Raw genomic sequence first — 14,593 nt, 5'->3', positions numbered from 1 at the left:
CTTCCCCCGAGAAGTCGTCAGCGACCGAGGTACGAATTTCATATCTAAATACATGAAGTCCCTCTGGCAACAATGCGGGGTCACCTACAGATTCACGACCCCCTATCACCCCCAAGGGAACGGACTAGTGGAGCGTTTTAACCGCACTCTCAAGGGGATGATTGGGGGATTGGAAGAGCCTCTCCGTCGCCAGTGGGATGTACTGCTCCCGTGCCTCCTCTTCGCCTACCGGGAAGTTCCCCAGAAGTCCCTCGGTTTTAGCCCCTTCGAACTCCTGTACGGGCACCCTGTGCGAGGGCCCCTCAGCCTAGTCAAGGAAGGTTGGGAGATGGCCCCCTTAACGACCCCTCCAGACGTCTTCAAATACATCCTGGCCTTACGAAACCAGACCCGGCGCTTCAGGGAGATGGCCAAGGCGAACCTCGAGGCCAGCCAGGAGGACATGAAGAGGTGGTATGATCACAATGCCTCCTCCGTTGAATTCGAGCCTGGGCAGCAAGTATGGGTGATGTCCCCCACCGAACCATGTGCCCTGCAAGATAAGTGGACGGGGCCCTTCAAAGTGGTCGAGCGTAAAAGCCCCGTCACTTACCTCATCAACATGGGGTCCTCCCGGAACCCCCTTCGGGTCCTCCACACCAACCGGCTCAAACCACACTTTGTGCGCTCCGAACTAAGCCTCTTGATGGCTACAGACAGTGGTACAGAAGAAGACTCCGAGCCCCTCCCGGATCTCCTGAAGACTCAGGAGAAGGACGGCTCCGTGGACGGGGTCCGGCTCTCTGACGCCCTCACTTCGGAGCAACGCCAGGACTGCCGGGACCTCCTGCTGCAGTTCGCTGCCCTGTTCTCCCTCACCCCCGGGGTCACCCCTTGGTGTTTGCACGACGTAGACACCGGGGACAGTCCCCCTGTCCGGCACCGGGCCTACCGCGTACCAGATCGGGTACGGGCCTGCATACAGGAGGAAGTGGCCAAGATGCTCACGATCGGGGTCATCGAGCCCTCGGACAGTCCCTGGGCCAGTCCGGTTGTATTAGTTCCCAAGGCCGCTGCCCCCGGCACCGCACCTGAACTGAGATTCTGCGTCGACTACCAGGGCTTGAACGCTGTCACCCGGACCGACGCTCATCCCATCCCCCGAGCAGACGAGCTGATCGACCGGCTGGGGGCCGCCCGCTACCTTAGTATCTTCGACCTAACGGCGGGCTACTGGCAGATCGGCCTCACACCCAGGGCTCAGGAACGGTCAGCCTTCTCCACCCCCGATGGCCACTATCAATTTAAGGTCATGCCCTTTGGCATGAAGAATGCCCCCGCCACGTTCCAACGCCTTGTGAACCAGGTCTTGGCGGGGCTCGAAGAATTCAGCGCTGCCTACCTGGACGATATCGCTGTATACAGCCGCCACTGGTCCGACCACCTCCGTCACCTCCAAGAGGTCCTACAAGCCCTCCAGCGGGCCGGCCTCACCATTAAGGCCGGCAAGTGCCAAATTGGCCAAGGGTCTGTGACCTACCTTGGGCACCAAGTGGGAAGCGGGCTGGTGGCCCCACTACAACTTAAGATTGCGGCCATCCAGTCCTGGCAGCCCCCCGTCACCCAGACCGAGGTCCGAGCCTTCTTGGGGCTCACCGGCTACTACCGGCGGTTCGTGAAGGACTACGGCAGCATCGTGGGGCCCCTCACGGGTCTCACATCCAAGAACCAACCGAAGCGGGTCAACTGGACTCCTGATTGTCAAGCGGCCTTCGAGGAGCTGAAGGCCGCCCTGTGCACCGCCCCTGTGCTCCAGGCCCCCGATTACAGTCGGGAATTTGTGGTGCAGACCGACGCCTCCGACCACGGCATCGGAGCCGTCCTCTCTCAGTTGAACCCCGAAGGTCATGACCAGCCGGTGGCCTTCATCAGTCGACGTCTCCTGGCCCGAGAGCAGCGTTGGAGCACCATCGAGAGGGAGGCATTTGCAGTAGTGTGGGCCCTCAAAAAGCTCCGACCCTATCTCTTCGGTACCCACTTCCGGGTACAAACCGACCATCGACCCCTGCAATGGCTGATGCAGATGCGGGGGGAGAACCCAAAACTCTTGCGCTGGTCCATTTCCCTGCAGGGAATGGACTTCACCGTGGAGCACCGACCAGGCCAAGACCACGCCAACGCGGATGGCCTGTCCCGCTTTTTCCGCCTCGACGAAGAGAGTCCCCAAGGAGATGGGTGACTCTCCCCGCCTTCAGCTGGGGGGGACGCATGTTGTACAGGCCTCACAGACGGCTTGCTCCCTCCCCGCACGACAGGGCTCGAACTCCGGCCCACCTGGCATATCCCCGCGACAAGCACCCGTACTCCGTCTCCCGACGGACCCTCTGCCCTCGGACCCCTACTCATCACGGGGTCCAGCCCCACCGGCTTCCCCGGCCGAGTCAAGCCGCCCTCTTGGGCCCTGCACCACGAGGCCGCATGGCCTCACCTCGACCCTAACCCCGGGCCTGGCCGGCCCCGACATCCCGGCACCACCATCCACCCAGGAGGTGAGCGGACCACTTGGCAGGTCAATGGGAGAACGAAGTGTCAAGGGCTCTCCCCCGCCAGGTGCCGATCGCCCCCAGCTCCCCCAGGCACTGGCTCCACCCCCTGCTGGGTGTCTGGACACCTTCATCCCGGACCCTCCGACCTCCAAATGCGAGGGTCCGGACATCAAAGGGCACCAGCCCTATAACTGAGGCAGCTCCGGAGCAGGAAGGCAGTTGTATCCTGGAGTCGAGAGACACCGAGTGAACTCAACCTTGACGGTCTACTGGCGCTGCCGTAGCCGCTCTTGTGAACCATCGTCCTGCCTGCTGGCGCTGCCGCGGCCTTCTGCAACATTCATCTTCCTGGGACCTGCTGGCGCTGCCGCGGCCCGTTGTAACGACCATCCTCACCGGGACCTGCTGGCGCTGCCGCGGCCTTCTGCAACCTTCATCTTCCTGGGACCTGCTGGCGCTGCCGCGGCCCGTTGTAACGACCATCCGCACCGGGACCTGCTGGCGCTGCCGCGGACCGTACATCTTCCGGGGACCTGCTGGCGCTGCCGCGGCCCGTTGTATCGACCACCCGCACCGGAACCTGCTGGCGCTGCCGCGGTCCGTACCACCTAACCACCAAGCTCGAGGATTGTGAGCTCATCATCATCTCATCCGAACTACCTGATTGGTAAATAGACTGTCCCGCTACCCCCTTCCCTACCTTGCGAGACTCTAATCGAGGGGACCCCTGAGTCCAGACCTCCTTGTACCACTCAACCGTATCTTAAATAAGTGCTTATAAAGAACACTGAACCTTATCCGTGTGTGATATCTGTCTGTGGGGGGGAAGTTACTTGTCTGTACGATCGCTGGAGACGGCTCTCCCCGGAGACCTCTCCCCCTGACCCCGGCCGGCCCTCCCGGTCCGTCTACCTTTTCTAACACCCTCTTGCCTCTTTCTGCACCTTCATGTGTCCTTCTGCACTCCTCTTGCTTCTTTCTGCACCTCTTTTGCTTCTTTCAGTACCTCTCTTGCCTCTTTCTGCACACCTCTCTTGCTTCTTTCTGCACCCTTCTTCCCTCTCTCTGTATCTCTATTTCCTCTTTATGCAGTTCTCGTGCCTCTTTCTGCACAACTGTTGATTCTTTATGCCATTCTCTTGCTTCTTTCTGCACCTCTCTTGTGAGGAAATATGAATTTTTATGATCGATTGTGTCCCCTATCTTAGACCCCAACGGCTCCATGTACATGCTACAAGTACATGTATGTACCCTCCACTTCCAGCTATGAAGACGCAAATACATATGCGTCCAACGTTAACATGTCCTCTTTCAGATCCACCATGAATGGATCGAATATTCCGTTCCTAAGTATGCCTTGCCACCGTCTTTATATGGTGTACCTTTCGCGTTTTTTCAGCTCTGGCAAGTTAGGCCCTGAATTCTGCCATCGAGCTTTTCCTGCCTTCTGCCTCTGAAATGCTCCAGCCTGGACCTGTATCTGTATCCATGACCTTTGTCTTACTTCCTGCGCGGCTAACGGTGCCTGGCCCGGCCTGTTGCCTGCCAAGACTGTATTCAGCCTTCAAGTTATCTGCTCCGCTCCTCGAGAAATACATTCCTGTCTAGTAGTTTAGGTAAACATCCTTCCAGCTACAGAGCAAAGGGCCCGGCCTTACTGTCTCCGTGCAAGTAACTCATAGCTCCTGTTGCCATGGTAGGCCCATGCCCCCTCGCATCTCATGTAGACACGTAGACGCTTATACACGCACTAGTAGTTAGTATAGGATAGCCTCTGCCTGAGAGACCTTTCCTTCCAGATAATACAGTTCCTTAAACACAAGATATTAGATACGAGTTGGGATTAGGTTGTTCTGACATCCCAGACTTCTGTCTCCTCATGTAGGGCTAAATGTCAAGTCCCCTTCACCCTCCAGTTACACGTCAATCACACGTCATACTACTGTGCGCACATCTCTGCCATGTATTTCTGCTGACTTTGCAGGATTCTCTTATGGATCCACCCACCTGTGACATCCTCATAATGACGTTTCTAAGTACACGCCTATTGTAACGCCTTGATTCATTACGTATGTGTATTCTTATCTCTCTTCTCAACTGTCACGCCTTTTGCATATGTCTTCACTGTAATGCATTTACTATATATATGATGACCTGTCAATAAAGTATTGCCTCTATCCCTTCCCGAACCCTCGTGGTGACGGAATCCGATTGCCTGGTTCGAACCAATTCCTTTGTAAGGAATAAACCCATTCTTAAAACCTCAAATACCACAGATTCTGCCTCTTATTTTTACTGAGTTATTCTTATTGAATTTTACCGCATAAATTAAGTCTAGGTAATTAAAATTTACCACATAATTGGCGCCCGAACAGGGACACCTCCCCCACCCCACGCGCCGGAGGTGCATTGCAGACCCGGTCTCCTGCCACAGCCGGACGGACAACTACGCGTACCTGCAGGATTTCCTGTACCTCCCTCAGGCCAACGGAGGTGACTGAGGCTGCGATCAACACCCAGACGAGGCGGTGAGGAGTGCGGAGGATCCCGACCAGAGCCTAGCTGAGAGAGCAAGATCCGAGGTATACAGAGGCCCACCAGGTTCCGAAGTTCCGAAGTAACTAAGTCACGAGTCGAGTCCAGTCCAGTTTGGTCTAGTCCAGACCAGACTTTCCGAGGCCTTCTGTTCCGTTCCGTGCTTCCCGGTGAGTACCGTTGCTGGGGACGCATCTAGACGTGCGCATTGGTTTGTGCCGGTCAAGACGGGTTTGGGTACACAGACCTGGTCTGCACTGTTTCAGCAGTGTATCTGTACTGTTTAGCAGTATATCTAGTATTATGCAGTTAACTAGTTTTATTCTAATTATTATTGTTCGTTTTAAAATGTTTTTATATGTTTTAAATGTCGTGGTATGAGTGATTGTTCGGTCTTCATTACTGTGTTTATTGTATTAATTGTGTTCGAGTCCGAGAAAGAACCAAGTAGCAAGGTTTAAGATGCCGTTATTCTCAAAATTAAGACAGATTAGAACTAGAAAAGGGATACTCGAGGAAGCTGTTCCCGTTCCACCTAGGGACACTCCAGGGTACTTTATGTACCATAAACATGGCCTAGACGCCGTATTATATCTCGATTTGTGGGTAGACTACACCAAGGATTTAGCAGAGAATCAGAGATGGCCCGCCGTTGGGACATGGGATGCAGATTGCATCATGAGAGTAGAAGAAGCATTATGGAGAAAGAAAGCCAGACAGTCACAGAAAGATGCCATTGAATTATGGCGTAAAGAATCGCATAGACGCACAGAGAAAGCGCTCAGAAAAGAAGAGAAAAGTAGGGAGGATTCGGACATAGCCCGAGAAAACGCATTGGTTGATGAAGGTATCCGAGTAAAAGCAGAACAAGTAGACAGGCAACGAAACACTCTTATGAATGGTATGTATCCTCTTCTGGCCGAGGGTTTACCTAAGGCCACCCTGGAAGTACCGAAAGATCTGCCACCTCCATTGCTTCCGACTAAATTGCACCCCATGACTGCAAAGGACATTTTCCTTTCTTCCTGTCTAGATGATGTAGCCCCCGAATATGTTAACCCTCCGCCGCCACGCACACCGCCTGCTAATGGCGCTCGACCCCGAGAAAATCTGTCCCCACTCCCGCAGCAACATACTCCTCCGTCCGTTCAAAACTTTCCGCCCATTCCTTCACTTCTCCCTGCATCTATTCTACCTACCTTACACCCAACGAATCATTTTGGACCTAGCACCTTAGGAGGTGCGACAGGAAGTTTTCATACGCCGCCATCAGTGCGTCGATTGACTTATAGGGATTTAGCACACCAACGTACACCGCAAACAGCGAATTATGACATACTTAAAGAGCCTCTTACAGATTGTAGATATGATCCAGTACCAGGTAAAGACGACAGAATGATGCTATCATCAGTACGTCTACGACGAGTTACGAACTATTTAATGATACTACCAGGAATGATTGATCATCTAGACAAAATATATCACTTAGTCCAAACAGGGCAAGGTCCTGAAAGTATTGGCGAGGCCATGGCATACCAGAAAGTGGACACGCAGAAACTGTTGTTACGCTCCTTTATAAACTGCCTGATAAGACACAGAGATAGGCCAGGTGTAGACGCGGAAGAAATGAGAGCCCTTAACAAATGGGGCCAGAATATAGCAGACGGAAAACATGATAAACAGAATAGTATAGAAAGTATGTACCGAAGGATCCGAAAAACAGTAGAACAAATATGTGAAAGAGAACGACCTGAACGAGAAACAAATGCAGATAAGACTGAGTCCTCGGGGGAGGAGGAACAACTAGAAATGACTACAGGACAATTACAATTACCAGCTAGAGAAATGATAGCTTATGTAGGTAAGGGAAGATCCTTTAATAATTCAATACGTCCGATACGTCCAGAAAGTAAGAGAATTTTTCAAACAGCCATGTCAAATCCAAAGACCCCCGAACACTTATTTCAGGCTACTGATAAAATACTTCAAGAACGAATGGGGTACCATGTACTCGATTCTATGGACGAACAAGAATTAGCCAGGTCAGCAGTACAATGGGCTGACAGTTCTGAAAAATATTGTGATGATGCGCTAGTACATACGTTTTTGAATCTTTCACCGGACGAACAGCGTTTAGCCGGTACATACATGATACAACATCTCCTTATATTGTGTAAAGGTCAACATTCCGATCCTGGTCCCCTACCTGATATACTGATAGGACTACTCATGAATAAATGGAGAGGTCTAGGTACAGATCTAATTAAAGTAATTCTAGAACATCGACACAGATATAGTGCCTTTCTGTGTCCAGAGCACGATCCAGCTCCCTCCATGGAAAGAAAGACGTATTACATAGACAGACAGAATCCCTTACGCGAAGTGCACCCAGTTAGAAACGATGATAATACTTTTAGACGCGTGTTCGTGTACACGCCTATAACTAAAATAGAACTATTGGAAATGAAAAAAGTAGTGCCCAGCCATGACAGAGATCCAGCAGGTTTTCACCGTGAAATAAAAGACATGTTACTCATGGGTGATTATACCTATCCTGACATTATGAAAATATTGAAAGTATTATTGCCTGCCGGTATTTACGAGAAACTCAAAGAAAAAGAGTGGGAGGTGGGAGAACAAAAGATTGATTGGACAGCATTAGAAAACGAAGAAAATACCCGAACTGCAGGCCTAGGGCTTGGAGACAAAACTAAAGCATTACCAGGATTATTAGTACAAGTATTACCGCGTTTATTAACTACGAAAAAGGAAGACTGGGGAGCAATCTCAGCCTGCAAACAGAAACCCGATGAAGACACTAGTGATTTTTATTCCCGATTTGAAAAATGTTTTGTTATTAATAGCGGCCTGAAAGCAAGTAGCGATTCATATCCACATCTTTTTGTAACAAAATTAGTCGAGAATTCCTTGCCCCAGGTTAGGAACAGAGTATTAAAGGTAGAGAGCTCTTGGCAAGCTAACACCCCGTCACAAATGTTACAAATGTTACAGTACCATCAGAATAGAATTAGAGAAGAACAAGAACACGAACAAAGACGTATGAAAGACACGAAAATGAAAATGCTCGTCGCCCAGTCAGTTCCAGCTGACAGTCATAAAAAGGGTGCGACACAGTCCAGTAATTCAGCAGTTCCTGTTAAAGGGACATGTAACTATTGTAAACAGCCAGGTCATTATATAAACGATTGTGCAGTTCTAAAACATAATATCTCTACGGGTAAAACAAAGGAGAGACCACGTCCACCCAGACAGGATCAGATCCAACAACAAGTACCTCAGAATGTACAGCCTATGCAAGCTGCACAACAGACCGTAGCGGTCCCACAGTCACAGCCTATTGCCGCAACACAGAACACGGCACAACAGATGTACCAGTATGCACAAAATGACTATCCAGAGTATCAGCGATACACATGAAACAGCCTAGAGAGGGAAGTTGGCTTACCCCTTATTGAGGTCCCTGTAGATCAAGAGGGTCCTTATGTACATAGTCAAGTATTAGGGAAAGACAGAAAGTTTTTAATTGATACAGGGGCAAGCAGAACGACTATAAGTCACGACGAGGTTCCAGGGGCACCCCTCTCAGGCTCACAGAATGTTTCCCTTGGATTTTCAGGAAAACCTATTGTTAATGAAGTATCGCAACCTCTTCCTCTTGCAGTTGGTCCATTGACACGGACTACAGATCTATTGCTTACAAAATCATGCCCAGAAAACTTGTTAGGTATAAAGACACTGAAAGCTCTAGGAGCTGTAATATGTTGTTCCCCGGAGGGGGTACGACTATTTTTGCGTGACTTCAAAGGTCACTATGTATTTAGAGACATGGATCACAGGTTACAGAATGTCCCTGCACATTTATGGGCGCAAGGCCCTACTGATGTAGGTTGTATGCATATTACACCATATCGAGTCACACTCAAAGCAGGAGTGGTATTACCACGAATCCGACAATACAAGTTACCTCCAGATGCTGTAGTGGCTTTGCTGCAAATCATTGACGAGCTCATTGCACAAGGAGTGGTTGTGGAAACCGACTCCAATGTGTGTAATTCTCCTATTATTCCAATTCTTAAACGAACTGATCCAAAAGCACCCCCAGTTTATCGATTGATTATTGATCTGCGCGAATTAAATAAATGCATTGTACCACAATATCCCGTGGTTCCAGATATTTCTTCACTATTGACAGCTATGGATTCAGAAGCAACGTTCTTTACTGTAATTGACCTCAAGAACGCCTTCTTTAGCGTCCCAATTGATCCGGAAAGCCAATATTTGTTCGGATTTAGTTTAAATGGACGAAGCTTCAAATTTGCACGCGCACCTCAAGGATTCACAGAAAGCCCCAGCATTTACAGCCAAGCACTGAAAAGACAACTTGACAGTATCCACATGCCTGTTAACACTGCCCTGCTTCAGTATGTCGATGATCTGCTGATCACCGCCCGAAGCGAACCCGAATGTGAAAAAGCATCACTGACGGTTTTACATTTTCTGGCCGACAAGGGGCACAAGGTGTCCCCTTCGAAGCTGCAATTCTGTGTTCAGCAAGTTGTGTACCTTGGGCACTTGCTGTCCAAGGGGGGGAGACAGCTCACACCTGACCGCATCCAGCTAATTATAAACATGCCACCACCCAAGACACAAAAGGAGGTGCGGGCCTTCATAGGTCTCACTTCGTACTGTAGACAATGGATTCCCCAATATGCATTTCTAGTAAAACCACTCATTCAGTTGACAACCCAGGAGGCAGCGACTTCGACTGTCCTCCCTTGGACTCAGGCACACACACAGGCTTTTGAAGACTTAAAGAAAGCCTTATGTCAAGCACCTGTTTTAGCGACACCATGTTACAGTAAGCCTTTTACACTTTTTGTTACAGAACGCGAAGGTACTGCCTTGTCAGTACTCACTCAGGAACAAGCAGGTTCACACAAGCCGTGTGCTTACTTTTCTAGCACATTAGATCCAGTAGCCCAGGCTCTGCCTACGTGCCTGAAATCAGTCGCAGCGACAGCTTTAGCGATCAGACAAAGCGATTCCATAGTATTAGGACATCAATTGACAGTGCAAATTCCACATTCCGTGGAAGTTCTTTTAAACAGAACTCAGACTCAGCACTTGACTATAGCACGACTGACAGGTTACGAATTAACATTGTTCCAGCCACACATAGAAATCAGACGCTGTAGTACATTAAATCCTGCCACACTTTTGCCATTAAGTGGAACAGACCCATTGGCACATGATTGTATTGAAGTCATTACTATTACGACGAAACCCAGACAAGACTTGACAGACGTTCCATTATCAGATCCAGACCTGACACTTTATGTGGATGGTTCATGCATGAGAACAAGTACAGGAGAGTTAGTGGCCGCTTACGCAGTCACGACAGACACCGAAGTTATTGAAACAAATTGTATTGACACATTGTCAGCTCAAGCAGCAGAGCTCATCGCTCTGACACAAGCCTGTATTCAAGCCAGAAATAAAAGAGTCAACATATACACAGATTCACGTTATGCATTCGGAGTTGTACACGACTTCGGAGTCCTTTGGCGAGAGAGAGGTTATTTAACTTCTCACGGTGCCCACATTCAACACGGTCCCCTCATTCAAGCTCTGTTAGATGCAATACATCTGCCTACTTCGATATCTATCATGAAGTGCAAGGCCCATACAAAAATTACCGATATCATTTCCCAGGGTAACGACCTAGCAGACCGAACAGCTAAGCAAACAGCACAGAATCGGACTCATGCAACCGACTTGACAAAGACAATAGTTCCGACATCGACACACTGCATGACAGTTAAGGATCCCGCCCTTGATGTAATCGACATACAGACACATGCTACACCAGAGGAAATCAAGAAATGGACTGAACTAGGAGGGATCCAAACAGATCAGGGATGGATGACGAAGGGAAAATCTACATGGTTTCTCCCCGACTCCATGGTTCAAGTTATCATTAACACAATACATAGTCCAGCACATCTAGGAGAGAAAGCTATGTTAGACAGTATTCAAAACATTTGGTTTAATAAACACTTACGAGCTGCAGCCAAGCAGAAAGTCCGTACTTGCATGATTTGATGTCAGTTCAACCCAGGTAAAAGCGTTCCTGTAGAGCAAGGTGGATTTCAACCTCCCGATCACCCTTTTGAAGTCCTCCAGATGGATTATGTCCAGATGGAACGATGTCGAGGATTCAAATATGTCCTCGTAGTTGTATGCGCTCTTTCCCGTTGGACAGAAGCATATCCAGTCTCAGATTACACTGCCCCGACCACTGCCAAGCAGTTGGTTCGTGAATTCTTCCCACGGTATGGTTTGCCCCGTATCGTGTACTCAGATAATGGCCAACCGTTCTCATCCGAGCTAATGAAACATATTTCACTCCTGTTAGGCTATCAATGGAAATTCCACTGTGTCCGGCATCCCGAGGCAGCAGGTCTCGTGGAACGTCATAATCAGACTCTGAAAATACGACTTTCTAAAATCTGTAGAGAGAAAGGTGTCGACTGGATAGTAGCTCTACCAGTTGCGCTCTTTTACATGAGAATGATAGCACATTCTCGAACAGGGCTATCCCCGTACGAGGTGGTCTTCGGTAGGCCACCAAATATGTGGGGGACGCCTATACCTCGTAAAATCACTGATGTTGATTGTAATATACTGACAGATTACCTTGCTTCCTTGATGTCTGCACTACAATCTTGCCGTTCACAGGTAGCTGCAGCTTTTCCCGACAACACCGAGGTGAAGCCCCATGAAGTGGTTCCCGGAGATTTTGTTTTCATAAGAAATTTCGACAGGAGGAGCCCGCTGGAGCCTCGCTGGCAAACGCCGAAATTAGTACTCCTGACCACGAGGACAGCAGTGAAGGTCGAGGGTCGCAAGGGTTGGCTACACTCGAGCCATATCAAGAAATTTCATGGACTACCTTCTGATTTAAACTCTCAGCCCTGCCCCCCTCCACAGACTGATTCAAAACTCCCCCTGGTCGAGAACACTGCTGCCCAAAACTATAAACTGAAACTAAGGTCTAGCAAGTCAGACAATTTGATTGTTTAAGTCCTCTCCTAGGTGAATCGGTTAAATTAGTCTCTGACATGTATCCTCTAGACCGAAATCGAGAGAGAGATAGACAGAAACAGCTCAAGAAACGTGCATATTGTAAATTACTTCATAGTCACTGTATAGTGACATTGTTGATTATGTTTTTTCTAAATCTTCTGATTATTGCTGCAAGTATACTGTTGCACATATACTACCCTATTTTCAAGCGTGCACATTCTGCTTCCGATGTTACTGCCGAACACTCTTTTAGTGAATTACCTCCACATGAGTTGCCCTACAGACTTGCGCTGCGCAACAACACATTCATTAGTATGTTACATCACTCCCATCAGGCCAACAACGCTACAAATTGTTGGATATGTGGCCGACTCCCTCCTTATCAGAAATACAAGGGAGTTCTGCCCCTCTTTCCGTATCCATTCACACACAATGGTTCCTGTGGCGCATGGTTTAGTTTGATAAATTCTTTAGATTCAAATACCGTAGTTTACCAGAGCAACTGGGTATGGAGAAACCTGAACTTAGTGTTGCTTAAAGCCTGCTACCCTAACAAGGAGGGACTTCCCAAAAGGACAGGAACTGATCTAGAGAATGAAGTATATGGATTAGGTAATTTTACACTTAACCTCATGATTCTGAATGTTGAATCCGAAGCTGCACCAGTCTTGCCTGCTATGTCCGTATTACCAGTCAAAGGTGAATTATGTGTAAGAAAGAATGGTTCAGTACACTTGGGTCATAGTAAATATACTACTGTGATCGAATTCAGTGATCAAGGCAAGTCTACATTTAGAGCTTCCCGTCATACTTACTTCATTTGTGGTCATACCGCATATATACGTTTACCTCCAGATTGGGATGGTACCTGTTACATTGCATTCCTTCTGCCACCTGTTTTTCTAGCCCCTCCTGATTATCATAGAAATACCCATCTAGTACACAATAGACCCCAGAGAGATCTCCCGATTGTCGACTACACTGAAACGGCATGGGAACAATATACAGACTTCAATAAAGGTCTCTTTCCCTACATAGGTGTTGTCTCTAATAGTAAACTGATACGCAGATTAACGAGAACCCTTGAAGCAGTAGTGAATGAAACTACCTCTGCCCTAGGCAACTTAACAGAGGAGCAGTCTGCGATGCGGATTGTTGTTCTCCAAAATCGTCTTGTCCTTGACGTCATCCTGGCCGATAGGGGCGGAGCCTGTAGAGTCATCGGATCGAGTTGCTGTGTTTTCATTCCAGAAAACGCGCCATCCGTATATAAAGCCATAACTCGTCTTCATAAGATTGCAAGCCAGATACATCAGAATCCAGGCACCTGGACATGGTCCGGTTGGTTCTGGAGCATGTTGTCAGCCTGGGGATGGAAAATCCTATCCTTCCTAGGTATTGCCCTTCTCATAGTATTCAGTTGCTGCCTGTGTCTACAATGTTGACCAGCGATTTGCGGCCTGTGTGCCACATCATGTATTCCACGTTCAAGTTTTCGTTCAAAATACCGGAAGAAGAAAGAAGAGCAAATGATGTTACATGAACAGATTGATGGATTCCTGAGGATCGATATCTCATGAAGGGTCCGTAGGGGACAAGGAGGGAATGAGGAAATATGAATTTTTATGATCGATTGTGTCCCCTATCTTAGACCCCAACGGCTCCATGTACATGCTACAAGTACATGTATGTTCCCTCCACGTCCAGCTATGAAGACGCAAATACATATGCGTCCAACGTTAACATGTCCTCTTTCAGATCCACCATGAATGGATCGAATATTCCGTTCCTAAGTATGCCTTGCCACCGTCTTTATATGGTGTACCTTTCGCGTTTTTTCAGCTCTGGCAAGTTAGGCCCTGAATTCTGCCATCGAGCTTTTCCTGCCTTCTGCCTCTGAAATGCTCCAGCCTGGACCTGTATCTGTATCCATGACCTTTGTCTCACTTCCTGCGCGGCTAACGGTGCCAGGCCCGGCCTGTTGCCTGCCAAGACTGTATTCAGCCTTCAAGTTATCTGCTCCGCTCCTCGAGAAATACATTCCTGTCTAGTAGTTTAGGTAAACATCCTTCCAGCTACAGAGCAAAGGGCCCGGCCTTACTGTCTCCGTGCAAGTAACTCATAGCTCCTGTTGCCATGGTAGGCCCATGCCCCCTCGCATCTCATGTAGACACGTAGACGCTTATACACGCACTAGTAGTTAGTATAGGATAGCCTCTGCCTGAGAGACCTTTCCTTCCAGATAATACAGTTCCTTAAACACAAGATATTAGATACGAGTTGGGATTAGGTTGTTCTGACATCCCAGACTTCTGTCTCCTCATGTAGGGCTAAATGTCAAGTCCCCTTCACCCTCCAGTTACACGTCAATCACACGTCATACTACTGTGCGCACATCTCTGCCATGTATTTCTGCTGACTTTGCA

Source organism: Triturus cristatus, chromosome 11 (genome assembly GCF_964204655.1).
Source record: "Triturus cristatus chromosome 11, aTriCri1.1, whole genome shotgun sequence".
NCBI classification, from domain to species: Eukaryota; Metazoa; Chordata; class Amphibia; order Caudata; family Salamandridae; genus Triturus; species Triturus cristatus.
Note: the sequence above shows the minus strand (reverse complement) of the source record.